This window comes from Hylaeus volcanicus, chromosome 5 (assembly GCF_026283585.1).
Source record: "Hylaeus volcanicus isolate JK05 chromosome 5, UHH_iyHylVolc1.0_haploid, whole genome shotgun sequence".
NCBI lineage: Eukaryota > Metazoa > Arthropoda > Insecta > Hymenoptera > Colletidae > Hylaeus > Hylaeus volcanicus.
In genome coordinates this window covers 21,081,701-21,100,748 of record NC_071980.1, presented here as the reverse complement: position 1 = coordinate 21,100,748, position 19,048 = coordinate 21,081,701, and the positions used below count along the sequence as shown (strand labels likewise).

At 36.7% G+C, this 19,048-nt stretch overlaps 1 protein-coding gene across 1 annotated transcript in view; it reads right to left on the bottom strand.

The window, feature by feature from the left end:
• The window catches only part of LOC128876318 (LHFPL tetraspan subfamily member 2 protein), a 32,174-nt gene that overhangs the window by 7,351 nt on the left and 5,775 nt on the right, over positions 1–19,048 (bottom strand). The window lies entirely within an intron of this gene.

Genomic DNA, 19,048 nt, shown 5'->3' with positions numbered 1-19,048 from the left:
TCTATAGTTTCTTGCGGATTCAAATTTCCTAGAAATGCATAGTAATCTGCAGTCTAGTCACCACTTGTGTGATTTTTAATTTATTTGTACTGATTTGCATTACCGATACATATGGTATTTCAACTTGCTGTACAAAAGAGAGATTGATTATCCTTTAAAAAAGATAAGGTGACTTGTAATGAAAATAAATCTGAATAGGTTCCGTGAATTCGGCGAGGTTACAAAAATTATATGCTAGGACAACTAGTGGTTTAGTATTACGTTAAGAAAATGTTCAAGTAATAAAGTGGAATTATTCGTTACCCATTAGGTTTAGGGCTAATAAAGGTCAACGCTTTTTTATTCAGAATTCAATACTCTATCACATTTTTGTATAAAAAGTATAGTATTCTATTTAAAAAAAACTAAGTTGTCCTTCAAATCTCCGAAACGCTTCTACCCGTAAAAAAATGAATGCACTACATAATGTACCCTGTTAAACCATGTAACTTTTACATACAACATTTTTTCGTGCAACGCATATTTTGTAAGTTATGAAGGTGGACCATTGTATATTCGCTGGATGTCCAGAATCGCAAAGGTAGTCCACGAAATCCGTCGACACCCCGTATCGCGATTTAGTGAACTCCAGGGGTCAACGGTACTGGAATCGAGCCATGGGTTTCTGGCAACAGAGGAACAATAAATGCCACTCATATATATTTCGAGGAAACGCGTTACCAGTGACCCTACCCTACGTACCATCGTTAAAAACAAGGCCGATTTCGTGGGAATCGTAAACGCGAGATCACAAAGCGCCCCTCTCTTCCGGTTGCTCGTAAACCAACTATTACTCTATTTTCGTGTCGGCTCGTGTTTCGAAACGATTCCATCGATCTGTTTGACCGGTTCGTCGATAAAATCAGAGATGGATAAAATTGTATTCGAATGAATATGACGATTAAAACTGAAATACAGAGACATGTTTTACATTAGGAGAAAAATGTAACAAGGCGCGTCGATACCAGACTTCGATTGTTACCATTGCTTACAAAACCAAACTTAACACTTCATCTATTGGCAGCCTATTCATAGGATTCTTAATTTCAGTGTTTCCTTAGCCCACTTTATTAAATGTGGCTATCTACTTACAGTGCTCAATTTGAGGAAACAAATAAGACACTGAATTTACCTTGTGGCAAAGTTGACACTTTGGCTATATTAATACAAGAAGTTCTCTTTTACTTCGAGCTAGCCATCAATTGGTGGCTACACCTTATTAAATGAATCATAGATATTTTTCTTTTGGGGAAAATCAAAATAAGAAATTGACCAACAACAGGCTACTACTCGACATGGCTCGAAAGTCTTAAATCTAAAATAATAAATACATGTTAAGCACAACCAAAAGATAAGTGCACTCATATAAAACGAAATGACGATATTGTTATAATATATTAATTATAGAATATATATTTAACATACGTTATATATATTTTTTTAATATTTTTCATATTACTGTACCCCATAAATGCATAAAATCCGCAGTTTACTGATTAAGTATTCGTTAGAATGTCTTTTATTTGTTTTCTGAATGTTTATATACCCTATGTAAATGTATATGTATTGTTGATGTGCCCAATATTGTGCATATTACTAATAAACTCGTAGAGAGGCTTCGTAACATAAATAAAAAAGTATGTTCTCTTCTAAGATACAGATTCTTTCTAAACAAACCAGTAGTTAACTTGTTAACATCTAGCTGATTGGTTATTTCAAGCCAAAACTATCTTACGCAACTGGCTACTTTTTCGCAATTGAATATTAAATTGAAAACATCTAAACGATCTTCAACACTTACATATATACGGCCCACTTAAATATATCCTTTGTTTTTTGTAATATGAAAATTGTTTATAGTATGATTTCAAACATTTTGGAGGAGGAATAATTGAACTTAATTTTATAAACGGAACATTAAATGGAGAAAGATACGAAACCATTAAGTGTTCGAGTGATTATGGGGTACCAACACGATGGCCAGCACATTATTCACGAGCAGCTATATGTACTCAAGTACCGAATACGAAATTACCAAATCGTTGGATTGGACGTAATGGCCCACAATTTGGCCAGCACCTTTAACAGATCTAACCCCCTTATATTTTTTTTCATTTGGGTAAATTAAAATAAGAAGTTGACCAGCAACAACCTACCTTGGAGTGGTAGGTTGTAAGAAGTATGATAAATCAGAATCAGCGTTCAGAACGCCGGTATAAAAGCCTGTATCACTCATCCACATTCACTTCCACACATCTACAGATGCACCTCCTCGCAAGCTCTATGATATCTGTGGTCAACAGATGAAGTTTTAAAACTTAATATTAGGGTGACATATGTACGATGATGAACAGGATTTGTCAAATATGAGATTGGATTAAAAATGTTTGATTATTATTTAACTGCATTAATTATTGGAAAAATAATAATAAGATGATATAATGATATAAAATCAATATTGATTAGGATGCAGGAATTGATCATGACAAAATACACAGAAAATCACAATGACTCTGATTCTGAGGTTCTGAGACTCTAAGACATTGAGACGTTGAGATTCTGAGACACTGAGACGTTGAGACACTGAGACGTTGAGACTCTGAGACGTTGAGACTCTGAGACGTTGAGACTCTGAGACGTTGAGACTTTGAGACATTGAGACTCTGAGACATTGAGACTCTGAGACATTGAGACTCTGAGATTCTGAAATTCTAAGACTCTGAGATTCTGAAATTCTAAGACTCTGAGACTCTGATACTTTGAGATTCTGAGACTTTGAGATTCTGAGACTTTGAGATTCTGAGACTTTGAGATTCTGAGACTTTGAGACTCTGGGACTTTGAGACTCTGGGACTCTGGGACTCTGGGACTCTGGGACTCTGGGACTCTGGGACTCTGGGACTCTGGGACTCTGGGACTCTGGGACTCTGGGACTCTGGGACTCTGGGACTCTGAGACTCTGAGACTCTGGGACTCTGACACTGACTCTGATACTCTGACACTGATCCTGACTCTAGTAAACTCCTGATAGATAAAGTGTCAAGCACAGGTTAAAAATCAAAAACCAAATATTATTTGTTTTCATTCACAGTTTGGATTGTGAGATTCCTAGACCTGGTTAGTTAATTCCTAGCAGGATACAAAGTGTGCAAGTGTCCTGGTTAAGTTTCAATTAAAACCTTGACTCATTGCTGTAATTGGGGGCCATTCGGGCCCGGCCCTTCGCGTTTCAGCGCGTCCTACAGCAAAGGCTCGGCGGTTCGATGAAAAATTCGTGCCCTTCCCTCTAAACCGACCTATTTTTATTTCTAACTTTAGATCGACCCAGGCTTGGGAACCGTGGGCGGTGGCTCTTCCTTTTCTAACACGCGTGCTTCTCGTCCGGTATGGCCACCGAGATTTTTGATCCTCTTTAAACCCGCAAACTTAATCGCTTTCCTTCCTTCGCGCCAGATGAACGATTCGCCTTTGATGTTGCCGCTTCGCGGCAAATCGGTAGACCACGATATGATGTGGTTTTCGAATGTAAAAAGACCTCGCGGTTGACTCGGCTTCGGAGTCGACGTTCATTCACGGCAGAACACGCAGAAGGAATTTTTTATCGTACTTTTATAATACACGACACTTTACTAATGCGTTTTAGCTCGTGTTGTAAACCCCGACGAGATGTTTAACGTTAAACCTACTGCAACCTGTCAAACAACCGGTTTCACTTCTCTCATAATATACATATTACAGCAAATGACCATGTATACTACAAGTAAATGAATTTGTCTAAAGTTTCACGTAGACGCTATTAGACAGGTTGGTTGTATACATTTTATTCCTCTTTTTCTCAATACTTGTCGGAGAATGTTATTGTTTCAATGTTTTGCTTAATTTGGAAGACTACAATATTAATTAATAGCGTGTACAGGGTGTTTCGTTTATTTACTAGAAAGGGATGAATTATGTGGTGTAAATAATTTTGTTAAAAAGCAAATTAATTGTTTATATAATACATTATGTAGTATTCAATTTCGAAATTGTTTAAATTCTCGGGATCTCCAGGAAACTCGATTGCAAACACTACTTCTCCCCAAGTTCCTTGGGCGACCTAGAATGTATGTGGATGTGGAGTGTTAAACGTAAATAACATAAAAGGCATGAGTTTCCTTTGGTTAAAACAGTGTTTCTTTGATCATCAAGTAAACGAGAATAAAAATTGGTATCACTTCTACTTGAAACGAAAAAAAAGAGTTCTATTATAAAATACTAAAAATATAATTCTCGATCCTCCGCCATAATCTTGAAGGTACATTCGTTTATGTGGTTTTTCATTTTCAGAGCAAAATTATAACAGCCATTAGTTTAAAAAAAAATATGTATTATTCTTCCTTACTAGTGTATATTTAGTATATAATGATGAAATTATTATTGGAATTATTATAGAGTATTTTAAAAAAGAAATACGTATTATTTTTCCTTCCTAACATACAATCAACATTATACGTTAATGCTGGAAAACAGTATATTATATACATTTATTTTTATAAATCTTTGGATTCTATAATCTTCCTCTAAACATCAAAATAGCCACAAGTACGTAGTACAAAATGCTCGAAAATGGTAACGTGTATTTTTTCGCAGAACAAGTATTAGATTCCTATAATGCCAATGGTCCACGATACATCTTGATTCCCCAGAATGATTCGTGCCCACTCAAGCTTGAAGGGTATTAAGCGAAAGAGACCTCGAATGATAATAGCGACGCCTTTGAACAACGCGAAGACCCGAGTTTAATTAAATTCGTTTCACGCTGTACATCTGCCGGTCTTATTTTTATCATTTCTTGCGCGCGACCTCCTGGGGAACCACTCAACGCCACGTTTACATAGGATCGCCCCTTAATCGCTGTTTGTATGTATACTGTCTCCTACATCGCGTTGAATTCGATGAATCCCTGCCTCGGAATTCGTGACCCCAAAAACCAAAAGCTGAACAATTTCGTTTGGGAAATCGGTCGTTTCTAAACGAGAAAGATAAAGAGATGAGCTCTTATTGCTAAACACACTTGTTTTTAAGTAGATTGTTGGTATTATTCATATCATTGAATAAATAACGCGTGTAGGCTATAACTTCAGGTGTTATATTTTTAATATTAGTATGTTAGAAGATATTCTTTTTAAGCTATCGTTAATATTATTCACATCGTTCACGGGATGCTTTTGATATTATTATGTTACAGATATTTTCAATGCAATTGATTTAGTAAAACCGATGAATGTAGCAACTTAACCGTTACTCGTCAAATGAAAATTGAAATTTTAATTGTAGAATAAAACATTTCAAGGGAATTAAAATTTCACTATTCGACCAGTGAACATTACGAATAAAACTACACGTAGTCAAATAAAAATAAGCAAACTACATAAAGAATATTAAAATAAGCAAAAAACATAAAGAATATTAATTTACATTTGATATTGCCTGGATAGTTTTCTTATTAATATTTCTTATATGTAATGGTGACTTTTCTATATCTATTCCTTTTTTTCTATGTAATAAAGTTTTAGTAATAGTAAGCAAAACTATTTTACTGAAAATTCCTATGATTTCTTAAATGTAAAATTTAATTATTTTAAATATAAAATAATAATAATAAAATAATAATATAATTATAAAAAAAAAAAAATTGAAAATTTCAAGATTTCTGATTGGGCATACTCCGTTAAGGAATACGGAACACATTGGACAAGGAGTAGCGGAATTGTGCTCGCTCCTCGAAAATAAAGGAGCCTCGTAAAGCGTTGCCCGCCGCTGGCCGGAAACGTGTGATTTGAATTTACGAGCGTGGAGTTCGCACTGGCCGTCGACTTACGCCCTTCTGATAACGAGCTGCCGGATAGAGGACCCATTGCTGGATGACTAATGGTCGAGTCTTCTTGCGCAGGAACCCCGTGGAAGACGGAGAGGAAAGATATCGCATTCCGTGACGCCGCGAACCGAGGAAGAGGTTCACGAGCCGCGTGGAAACACTTTTGAGGATCCTTAAACGACATTCGAGATACCTCTTCCACTTGGGCGAATTCCCTTTCTCCCTTGACTATCGGATCTCCAATGAATTGGACATTTTTGAGAGACTACGATTTAGAAAAAAAAATCACATTTTCTATCAATTTTTTCGAGCAAACCAAATGAATGTTATTATTTTAACTTGTGTTGCTCGAACGAGTAACATTTGGAGTATATTTCATATACTTTTCATAAAAAAAGATTCGATATTAAACCAATGAGAGCTGGTTTTCGGAGATCCTTTGTGAAAAGCTATCCTCGAGGTGGTCAGGATAATTCACGATAGCTTTATCTGAAATAAAAAGAAGCAAATATTTTCTAGTAGTACGCGAGCACGGCTCGTGACTGAACGAAGGATTAAAAAAGAAATTGAAATTTCAAATCTTTAGCAGAGTTGAATACAAAAATGTCCGATTTTCTGTCGAATCTAGACCATGTGTTACCTTGTAAAATAAGTTGTGATCGAAGAAAAATAAAATCCTTCGTTCAATCGTGAGCTATACTCACGGGCTAGTAGAAAACATTTGGTTTTTTTTATTTCAGATATAGCTATCATAAGTGAACCTGACCACCACGAGGATAATATTTTCTAATGAATCTTCGGAAACCAACTCTCGTCGATCTATTTTTCAATATTCTTTTATGAAAAATTTACAAAATATTGTTCAAATATTACTCTTTCGAACGACGCAAGCTAAAATAATATAATGCATTTAGTTTGTTCGAAAACAATGTATAGAACATGCGCTTTCTTTTTGGTCCACGTAACCCATGTAACCCCTTAAGAAAAATATCGAGGATTTGTTGGAACCGACATCGACACCATCCAGGGCTGCTCGTGTCCGAAACAATCGGGCGTACGATGTCAGAAACGCGAGACACCTACTCGTTGCATAATCCCGCAGTGACTATGCGGACCGTCTGCAAGGCAGCTGTTGGACAGGTGCTCCCTTATTTCTTCATTCTCTTGTTTTCAGCCCCTCTTTCCCTCGAATGATCTCTTTCCCACCTAGTCTCGCCATCTTCGTCGGCTTCTCTTCTTTCCCCTTTTCCTTTTACCTGCCCCCATCCTCATCTCGCGGCCACCATCGATTTCATCCGACGATAATTTATCGCGATATCGGTCAATCGAGCATCTTCGCGTCCAACTAGCCTCGATCGTAAGCAATTTCGTAAAAACGATTCTTCAAAGCCATCGCTTCCTTCCTGGAACCTGAAGACCATTCCCTGTTGCCTTCCACCGTTATACAGGGTGTCCCAAAACTCGCGTAGGAGAAATGAAGGGTAGCTGAGACGATTCTGAACAACAATTTCCTTTGCAAAAATGTCGCTGGGAGCTTGATTTGGAATTATTAACACTTTACCGACCGGTAGCCGATTAATCGGCTTCTTGTCCCCAACGCTCACCGAACGCTAACTGCTATGCTAACTAGCAAGTATTTGTTACTTTGAATTGAGATACAAGTTGCTTTGCTCTGTAAGCTCTCGTATTTTTATAAAATTCCCGGTGCCAGGGAAGATATGCTGCCGAGCGGCCGGTGAGGAGGGCATAAGATCTTGAACCGCTATCGGTCGGTAAAGTGTTAACGAAAAACACCGACCAATCACAGGGCTTGATTAGCGCGCGATTAGCCGCGAGAACATAAGCTCGAGCCAGGATTGGCTGGTTGCGCCAGGTCGCTGCATAGCCAGCTGAGCGCGCGCTAATAGTCGCTGTAATTGATCGATGTTTTATGATTGAAAACCATTTTAGTTTCGTTTGTCACTTTTAAATGTAATCAAACGGAAGCGAGTAAATGATCGAAGACGACAGGCTTTGTGTTTGATTACACTATTCGCTGAGCTACGGGATCGTGTTAGCGTTTGATTATATTGGTCGCTGAGCTATGAGATTAGTTTTGCGTTAATAATAAATTAGTTTTGCCTTTTCTGTATTCTAGTAAGTCGGTTTTCAACCACTGTCGTTCAATCTATGATCGAGGACCTGTAATTTTTATATCGTTAATATTTCAAAAATGAAGCCCCCGCCGACATTTTTGCAAAAGAAATTGTTGTTAAGAATCGTCTCAGCTACACCCTATTTCCGGCTCCTACGCGAGTTTTCGGACATCCTGTATAATTTAACGGTGTATCACTTTGTATCGACACTTGCTCGTGGGTGGTATTTAGTTTTCTAACTTCATCAAAATTCATGAATTTCATTCAAATTCATTTCTTATTCACTTTTTACTTCTTCGGTGAGAAAGCACTGTCGCCCATATATGGGTGCTTTGTCACCCAACGTTGTTAATACTGTTTTATCTTTTACAGAGATCTATATATTTATTCATAGTTGTAGTTTATCTTCGAAAGTATTACAAATAAGATACCCTCTTTGCATATAAAACATCTCGGCAAGGTCCAACGAAGTAAGGCACGCAATGACATACGATACAAGGCGTACGTGTCTCTTGCCGCAGCGAAAGTGCGAAGAAATAGCGTTCCGAACGATTTTGATATCGCTTGCTCGTTTCTTTCTCGAATTTCCCAGTTTTTTTGTCGGCAACGTCCCTGACGCTGAATTCGCTTTTATTCACGAACGGATTTACAGTTTCGTAAAACGATTCGCGTTCCGTGAACAGCCACGCCTATCCGCCATGAATCTCTTTCGTTGGGGCTGCCGGCATTCCACGTTAAATGTATTCTTTGCAAAAACCACGGAGCTGTTCCGCGTAGCGAAGCGCTTCCAATATGTTTTCTGGACATCCGACTGAACGTCGCCGAATTTTAATACTGAAACTACCGAGCCAGTCAATTTAACCAATATATGTTACATTTTTTACTTCAAAGTTTTTTCTAAAATAATGAAATTAAGGATCAAACCCGATACGATGTTATCAAAAGGAATAAATAAAGAAAAGTTGTTGTTTTAATTATTAACGCTAATATTACTATGAATAATCAAGTGATCGTTTTCGAATTTGTTGGACAAAGTTTCTTATATGTATATTGTTGTTATGTTAAATACAAGTTCAGTTTCGTGTATATGAAAAACTTACCAAGCAATGTATTGCAATGATAACAAAACAACGAAAATTTGTTCCGAATGCAATAAATACGTTCTGAAAAATGTGTCTTTGGAATCTAATAATTTGGCAAAAAACATGACAAACGTGACTATTATTTTTCTTATTAAGTCAGGATACTATGAAACTATTTTTAATTATTTTCTTTTTATGTTTATGATAAAAATAATGAATTTATTTTATCAGTTTGTGTCAGAATGTGTGTTATTTAATCCAGTACCAAGTTATATATCTTTGAATTCAATGTAAACAATGTAACGTCACTTGACCAATTACGATGGAAATGAGGTAAATAAAATGTCACTAAGTTCGGTGTTAAATTAAGCATAATAGAGCATAGTTCAGCATAATAATATAACATAATACAACATACTACGGTATAATACAGTATCATACAGCACGATACAGCATAATACAGCATAGCCCAGTGTTGTGTTAAGAACCGGATACCAGGTTAGCCATTTCTACGTATTCAAGGTAATTTATTATGTGTTCTCGTAAAATAACACAAAATTGATAAAAATAAAGATTTAGAGAAACAGTTCTAATTATAAAATTATCAACCAACTGTGATCTTTTTGGTTATCAGCACAAGGGTTGAAATCTATTCGATCAATTTCTCGATCCTTTCTCTGAATCTTGAGATTTTCATCTAGACAATTTTACCAACTTTTGCCCATCCTTGGTTCCCCTGTCGATTTCAGAGATAATTCATACGGCCGACCATTCACGCAGGAATAAGTTCCCGGATGCAGGGGTTCCCGTTTGGCCGAATAAAGGGTTAGAGATTAACGATCGATTCGTATCGGGCCCCGATCAGCAGGAAGTGCAACGCTCGATGGAATTACTTCCGAGCGTTGCGGAATCCTCTCTAACGACGGCATGGCACCGTGATAACAGTTCGACGCCGGCCACCTTTCCAGAGGAACGGCCGCAGGGATAATTAAGGTACCACGAGCAAGACGACGAGCTTAACGGTGTTTTCCAGCGCATCCAGCTAGGCCCAGCAATTAAGATAATCGGTCGATCGCGAGCTACGGATACGCGTCTCCTCCGTCTGGCCCTTCCATCCCGTTTCGGCCAATACCTGGCATTCTTTTCAAATATTCCATCGCTTCAACCTTTCTGGGTGCTGTTTCTCTTAACGGAGTTGGTCTTCCTCGTTTGCGTGCCGTCTTCTTCCAGCAAGGCCAAATTCGGATACGGTGTAGCTTCGATAATCGCTGGAGAACGGGAAGGTGAATTACGAGCGCGCGATTAACTTATTCACTGGGCAGGTAAAGGGACGTTTTACACTGGTTCTCAAGATTTAGTAGGGGAGATCGAGGATAAAAGTTCCGATTTAGAGAAATCATGAAAAATAATTTGAACATAGTGATGTTGTTATACTGTATTACGATGTGTATGTGTCATTTATATGTGTTATTTATATGTGTTATTTATATGTGTTGCTTTATTATGCTGAGCTATTCTGTATTCTGCAGTATTCTGCTGTATTATGTTGTGTTATGCTGAACTATGATAGACTGTGCTGGACTATGTCGTATTATGTCGTATTATGTCGTATTATGTCGTATTATGTTGTATTGTGCTGTATTATGCTGTATTATACTGTAGTGCGTTGTATTGTGTTGTATTATGTTGAACTATGCTGTATTTTGCTGAATTATGCTGTATTGTGTTGTATTATGCCTAAACTATGCTGAACTATGCTGTATTATGCTGGATTATTCTGGACTATGCTGTATAATGTTGTATTGTGCTGTATGATACTGTATTATACTGTAGTATGTTGTATTATGTTGTATTATGCTGAACTATGTTGGACTATGCTGTATTATGCTGTAATATGGTGTGTTATTTTTTATTATCCTGTATTATGCTGAACTATGCTATATTATATTGTATTATGCTATAATATCTTGTAATATGCTGTGTCTATGAATTATCCTGTCACTACACAACCTTTCCGTTCTTTTTTCAGTAGTTATAAGAGGTTTTGTCTCCATTAAAGTCGTTAACAGTTCAATATGAAACGCTAACGATTGTTCAGACCTTACTTTATTCCTCCTTTATTCAAAATCACCACTTCGAAATTTTTAGATAAATTTTTAACAGTCCGTTGTCCTGTCCTTTTGAAACTCGTACAAGATACAATATTGCAAAAGGTTTTTGCACACACTCATTGTAAAATTTAATTTATGAATGAAAAGTATCGATTTAACTGCTTTGGTTGCGTGCTGTGTACTGTCAAGAGGGCACTCTTAGAGATAAATCGAAGTTTCCATAAATACATCGTCAAGGTGCGGAAAGATGGTTTTTTCCAATAACGTAAGAAACAATATTACTTATTGGATGACCTGATACATCTCTTTTAAAGATCTATCTTTTGTGTCCTATAACGTTGATATTGGAAGGACTTTTTATAACCGATAGAGTATTATATAATATTCAAATTTTGGTACTTTTAGAGGCTCTTCTTCAGAGATGGGCAAAACCCTAGGCTTCGAATAAATCTGAAGTTTGCCGATATGTTTGTCTCGTTTCCCCTTTTGAACATTTTCCAAAGAAGTAAACGAGACAAACACATCGGCAAACTTCAAATTTATTCGAAGCCCAGAGTTTTGCCCATCTCTGCTCTTTTTCATCCCCCGTGCATCGCGAAAATTCGACGATACCAGATCGAAAGGACGTCATTTGCCAAGGCTCGCGACACGGACCCGTTACCGGATCCATCCGCCACTGTCACGATACGAATCACAGGGCAAATATGGTAGAGGGTATAAAGTATGCTCGACGTACCGTCCAGCGTGGTCTAGTCATTAAAGTTTCCCAATAAGGCGGATTTTACGCACGCACGTGAACGTGAATAGAGGCTCACAGGCGCATGACGAAGCGGACAGGACGGAATCGAGGCTCCTTCTCGCGTGGGAAGCGATAGTATTTCGATATCACCCTCGCAGCGTGGTCACGCGCACGGGCGTATTCGTACCGGCTTCTGTGTGTACACAGGGACGCGTCATCGGTGCATGCATGCCACCGAGAAGATATCACCGATCGAACACTAGGCTCAAACCAGGGAGAGGAAAATTTTATTCGATTAACAAAGCAATGAATTAATAGGTTTATGCATAAATAGGCGACGTTTTATGATTGTAAACCATTTTATTTTCCAAACAAGGGGGGTGCTAATGGGGATATGTAACGCTTGTGACATACAATGAAGCATGGTGAATAGAAACAGGGACAAATAGATAGATATGAGATACTGGAATACGAGGGGTGCTAACGAAGAAAAGCTTTTTACTGAGTTTGATTTTCAATCTCTTGATTCTTACGATGAGCGTGAAATCTGTTAATTTTTTATTACTAAACCTACCGACACTATATTTGTACCTATTTCTATCGTCATTTGTCAAATTAGTCTTGAAATTTTTTGGGTTATTCTACGATACTAGTAAACATTCCGTACAAAAGTATTCGTAGCAACACCTCTTCGTTTTCGAGAAAAAACAAATAGTTTACAAATTCAATTTTTGCCAGATTTGAAGGCAGCAGACTACTTTCGACATTGACTTTCACTAAAATTCCTCTGTTATACAAAACGTTCAGATCACGAAATGACTGAGCTCATCGATTCTCAAAGTTGTAGAGCATGATATGACGCAAATGAATATAATGATATTTTATTCGAATAATAGGTGACGAAAAAGTCAACAGTATAATAGCGATTTAAAGTGAACCACGATAGGATAAAATTTATTTTATCGTTTTGTAAAAATGTGTATTATTTAATCCAGTACCAAGTTATATATCTTTGCACTCGATCTAAGCAATGTAACGTCAGTTGACCAATTGCGCTGGATATGAGATATAAATGAAATTATCGCTAGGTTCCGTATTAAATTAACCCTTAATGAATATAATTATGGACATTTGTATTGATAAACTACTTGCAGAAAAAATTTTGCCCTAAAACACCAAACTTAACACAAATTTCAAATAATAGAGCTGTTCGAAAAAGAAGAACTGTTTTCCATATAAATTAACTTCGAACTTAACACAGTATCGTTTGCCCTAAAACAACAAAATTAACACAAATTTTAAATAATAGAGCTGTTCGAAAAAGAGGAACTGTTTTCCATATAAATTAACTTCGAACTTAACACAGTATCGTTTGCCCTAAAACAACAAAATTAACACAAATTTCAAATAATAGAGCTGTTCGAAAAAGAGGAACTAGTTTCCATACAAATTAACTTTGAACTTAACACAATATCGTTTACCCCACAGTTTTGCGACGAGGTCAGCGTTGATTCGGCGTATCATACGTTCTCAACGTATTCAAGGGAGAGGACGTGGAATCAAGCGAGGGAGGAATCGAATCGCGTCTTCGAACGCGGGTTTACTCCGAACCGGCAGCCTCGACTCTATTACAGCCGCGCTCGCCTTCTGAATTCACCTTCTCCCTTTTTTTTTTTCATTTCATGTGGGTGATTCGGCTTCTTTTTTCCCCTGGAACGTACCTAACGAAGGAATGCGAGCGACTCGTGTCCGGAGAGAAGCTGGACGAACAAAGGGAGTCCCCCGATTTCTGACGGCAGATACTACACACCGCGTGTCGTTCCTCCGCAGCTTGGTCGTCGAAGTGGGTCACAAACCTTAAAAGGATTTTCACGATGGCGGTTAATTAACGACGGAGGCGACACGTCGATTATACGCAGCTAATCGAGCTAAACGATGCTTATAACGAGGGATCAAGAGAGTAACAGTTATTTAAAAAATTTGTATACAAGAAATTATTAACGAAAACCTGTTTGTTAGTTAAGTTCAGTAACCCTTTGACTGCGAAGGGTGTATACCTGTATATACGCCCTCGAGAAATGGGTTCAGAGAAATGTTTATATTCGTTAAATAAATTTTTAAAAAATATCAGTTTATAGGGGATGATGAGACGAAACTTTTTCATATTTACAGTTTATTCATAGGACGCTTAGTTTCAAAAATAAAAATTTAAACGTTAGAAGTTCGTTGCAAAACTTGAATTTCAAGAAAAGGGTGTTCTAAGTTTTCATTTTTCATCTCTGAAACTAAACGTCTTGTTTGTTATTTACGTTAAGGGTAGTAATTATAAAATATAAAGAAAATGTTTAAAGACAACACATAATTACAAAAATATCAATTTTTAAAGGTTTCACTTACAAATAACCGTTATAAAATGTCGAAAAATCTTCATGTTGTCGATAACCGTTATCAATGAAGAAAATTCTATTTCTTATCGCTTGTAATAGTCATTCATAAGTCACTTTTACTTAGAGCTCCTATAATAGTTACCGAAGAGTGAAATTCTGTTTCAGTCGTTCGTAATAATTACCAACGAGAAAACATCGTTATTTATAAGAAAAATTGTATTTCTATCGTTCATAATAGTGCACACAAATTCAAAAGTATATAAAACGTCAATAGTAAAATACCTGTTACACTATTTGTAAGATTTAGAGAAACTTTCACTTAAATATAATTTGTTTACATACAAATTACACATACATTGTTTGTGTATATCTGTAGAAATATGAATTTGCATAAAAATCCGCAGTCTAATAATTGCGATTGTCTTAGGACACTCTTTCGATACTCCTTGACTGCTTTGGTATTAAAGAACTCGAGGATCACTGATAACACGCAATCGTATCAATTGTATGACTAATTAACCCATAACATCAGTGATAGTTATTCGATCTTGAAGTGTCACCATCTTTAGGAACGGTGAAATCGACTCTTAATTACGATTGTCACAGGACATTGGCTAACTCTGCTTATAACGCTGCATAACGCAAAAATATTTAATGCTATCACGAGTTGGATCTGCTTTGAGATTCTCGTCGGACGGTTTTCGTGTACGCGCTCGTGCAAGTGATAGTCGTAACGTAACGCATTTTAATTGCTATTCGTGAACAGTGCGTTCAACAATGCCAGACGCGTCGCGTCTCGAATTCACGATAAAATAAACCAACAGATACGGAGGTCATTGTCAACTCATCCTGCGAACATATTCTTCTCGAGAAAGAATGATTGTTTCCTTCCGCGAAAACTTCACCCTGTACAATCCCAATCGCGTTAAGTCTTTTCTTCTAAATACTTGTTCCAAAATATAATAATAATAGTGACAATTATACCTTATACCTGATTATACCTTAATATTTTAATAAAGGTAATTTTATTATTTTACTGCAGGAAATGTCGATACTGTAATAAAAATGTTATCGATGTAATAGAGAAAATTTTAATACTTTCGCGAAGACAATTTTAAGATCTTTATAAAGCAAGTGTGAATAATTGAATAAAACAAGCATTAATGTTTCAATAAAGAGAGTTTCAATACTGTGTAATAAAAACAAGTTTAAGATTTGTATAAAACGAGTGTTATTTTTTTAATAAAGCGCATATTAATATATTAATAAAGATAATATCCATATTCTAATAAAATAAATAACGATAGTTTAATAAAGAAATTCAAATATTTGAATACAGCTAATGTCAATATTTCAGTAAAGAAAATTTCATTCCTTATGTCGGATCCATAATATAAATTGTGCATTTGTAACTTTGATAACATAATATTAATAACAACATTGATGATGTTTTTACAAAGACAAACAATGAAGGTGCATACCATTATACTAACAAAATTAATAGCTTACCGATATTTTCATATTTTTATATTTAACGCTAGATCGATATTCACACATTTATAGTCGGTATGTTAATTGTTGGTATACGAAAGAATATTACACCATTATAATTCTTTACAATGGGTTATGTTCTCGAACACTTTCCAACATGCAGTTCAGGTTTTCTTCCACGTGTTTCGTACATACACGGTGAGTCATACGTGACTCAAATTACGATTTGATTGTATCGTAATTCTTTTATGGTTCACAATAGGAGTCGGTGACAGAGGAAGAACTTCCTATGAAGTTATCTTTTCTACGAGAGCTTAGGTTCATCAGTTCGTGAATGTATAATTTTAACGACGTTTTCTGATATCGATACGTAAATTACAAGACTTATCACACTTTTAATATTCAATTAATTTATCCTCCATAAAAGGTGAAGTAAATATTTAAATTCATTTTTGTCTAAGAGTTCTAATTAATTCTGGTAAATCAACTTCATTCATGAAAGCATTACTTGAGTAGTAGAAACCTGATAAGAAGGAAGATAGGAAGAAATCTCCGTAAACCTAATGTTAATAAAGCTAATACATGCATTTCCAACCTTTTCTTTGTCTATAAAGAAAGCATCAGAAATTTCATAAAAATTGACAATGTAATTGCAGTTCGCAGATGCATCGTTACATTTGCGGTAAAATGTGATGTAATCTTAAATTAGATTATTAGCAAATTCTTTCTCTACCGTTTCCTTCTATTGTCAACCATAAAAGATATGACTCGGTCAAACTGCGTGACTCACACTGTACAACACGTGTCTTTCCTTTCACCTGTCGTTTTACGATTATAACATACTAAACACTCTCTGTGGGTACTTTAGTTTCGAAGACGAGATAATTACTTGTAATCTACCATCTAAACGTTATCGTAAATCAAAGGTGACGTCCTCGTCATGATTTACCACGCGTAAAGTTTTCAATTAATGTCGGGCAAAAATTATAGTCGAAATTTGTGATTACTTATTAGTTTAATATTTTGAGAAATGCTCATTATTTATTGGAAAAATACGCAACTTTAATATAAAAGCTTTAAATCTTTCGGAAAATCTTTATTGATGTCTAAAGAGAAGGGTATGTTGATGTGTATTGGCTGGGCTTGCTTATTGTACGTTGCTTCATACTTAGTTGTATATCCCCGTTGTGTTCTCATACTTTTATCACAAATCTTTTCAAACATTGCAAACAGCATGGACTGAATTTATCGTATTACGAAAGAAAGAAACATAAAATATTTTAGTGTAAAGATAAATACAGTTAGAAAATTGAAGGGCAACGTATCAGAAATTTGATATGATGAAAATAATAAATTCGATGTAGAATTATAACGGGTTTCTTAGTATGGGAGAAACGATATACTTCCTCTGGAAGAAATGTTCAGATTGAACATTCGCACTTCTTATGAAAGAAACGTTTACGCTTTCTTTGGAAGAAATGTTAACATGGAATGTACACTATTCCTGTAGAAGAAATGTTCACATTAATCGGCCATGCTTCCACAATAAGAAAGGTTCACGTTGAACACTTACATTTCTTATAAAAGAAACGTTTATGATACCTCTAGAAGAAACGCTAACGTTAAATGTCCACCCTTCCTGTAGAAGAAATGTTCGCATTAAACGTCCACGCTTCCACATGAAGAAAGGTTCACGTTGAACACTTACACCTCCTATGAAAGAAACGTTTATGATTTTTCTGGAAGAAATGCTAACGTTAAATGTCCACCCTTCCTGTAGAAGAAATGTTCGCATTAAACGTCCACGCTTCCACATGAAGAAATGTTCGCATTAAACGTCCACGCTTCCACATGAAGAAAGGTTCACGTTGAACACTTACACCTCCTATGAAAGAAACGTTTACGCTTTCTCTGGAAGAAATGTTAACGTTAAATGTTCACCGTTCCTGTAGAAGAAATGTTCACATTAAACAACATCCAAGCTTCCACTTGAGGAAATGTTCACGTTGAACACTTACACCTCGCATAAGGAAACTGTCCACGTCGAATTTTGTCTGGAAAAAGATGTAACAATTTACTTCCTACATGTAATTTCCTAATATCCAGTGGAATTCGTCCCAGTGAGAAATCGAGAGTGACTTTTCTCTATCCTCCGCTTGAATAGAGACCGGAGCCAATGGGAAGACGTGCGCGAGTCGTTTCTGACGCGAGTGCACGGTGCATTCTAATCTTCGGACCGACTGCAGCAATGCAAGCCGCGTCCTCGACCACGTACATATACCGAGAAAACGAGCCCCCGTGGCGGTCCCGACGATCTGGAATGGATCCGTAATCGCTCTTTAACGCCTTGTCCTAATTGCACGTCGCGCGGCGACAAAATCGCGCATAGTTGAGCCGCGGCAAGAGTGGGCGCAAGATGTAGGTTCTATTGGCGCTAACTTAAATGTCGCGCGACCGAGCGACAAAATTCAAACCAGCTCGAATCGCGTTGCTCCTTATCCAACTTTTAGTTACTAAAAGGATCCTGGTAGATAAAGTGATAACAGTAGTAACATGTTCTAATTAAGTTTGAAGTTAAAGCATCTACTTCGAGAAACCTTTTATTCATTCGACGTGAGCGTATGTGGGCCTCTGTTTTGTTTAACATCTCAAGAGTGATTTATCAGAAAATTAACATGGCGTTCTAGCAATTGCAAGCCTTGCGCCTTTTGTGCGTCCATACGTAGCATGGATAGAATCATTTGAACCAAGTGCACCCCTCAAGAGCACTCTTTCGAGCTGCAAATGATACATATGTTGCACGTTTTGCTATATTTAAACATATCAAGCGGGGTTCATAGCACTTGGCGAGGACGAGCGTTGACGAGCTTATCGCGATCTTCAGGAAACGCGCGTTGCCCACTCGCGTGCATCCAACGCTCAAATGTTTTATTCGCTGGTGACTCGCCGCGATAAATGGGAAAAATTATCAGCTGTCTGCTTCTATTTCGATTGAGGAGCGTACGGATCCACCGATAGGGATCAAAAGAAGCGGCGGGGATGAAGAAAGTCTGGCAGAACGATATTACAACCAGCCCTCGGCAATTTTGAAACGATATAACTTGGAATAATATTTTATTTAATAGATTATTTCATTTCATGTAATTATTTTTATACCTGTGATCACTTTTGAAATTACATTATTTGAAATATTGTTTTATGTAACAC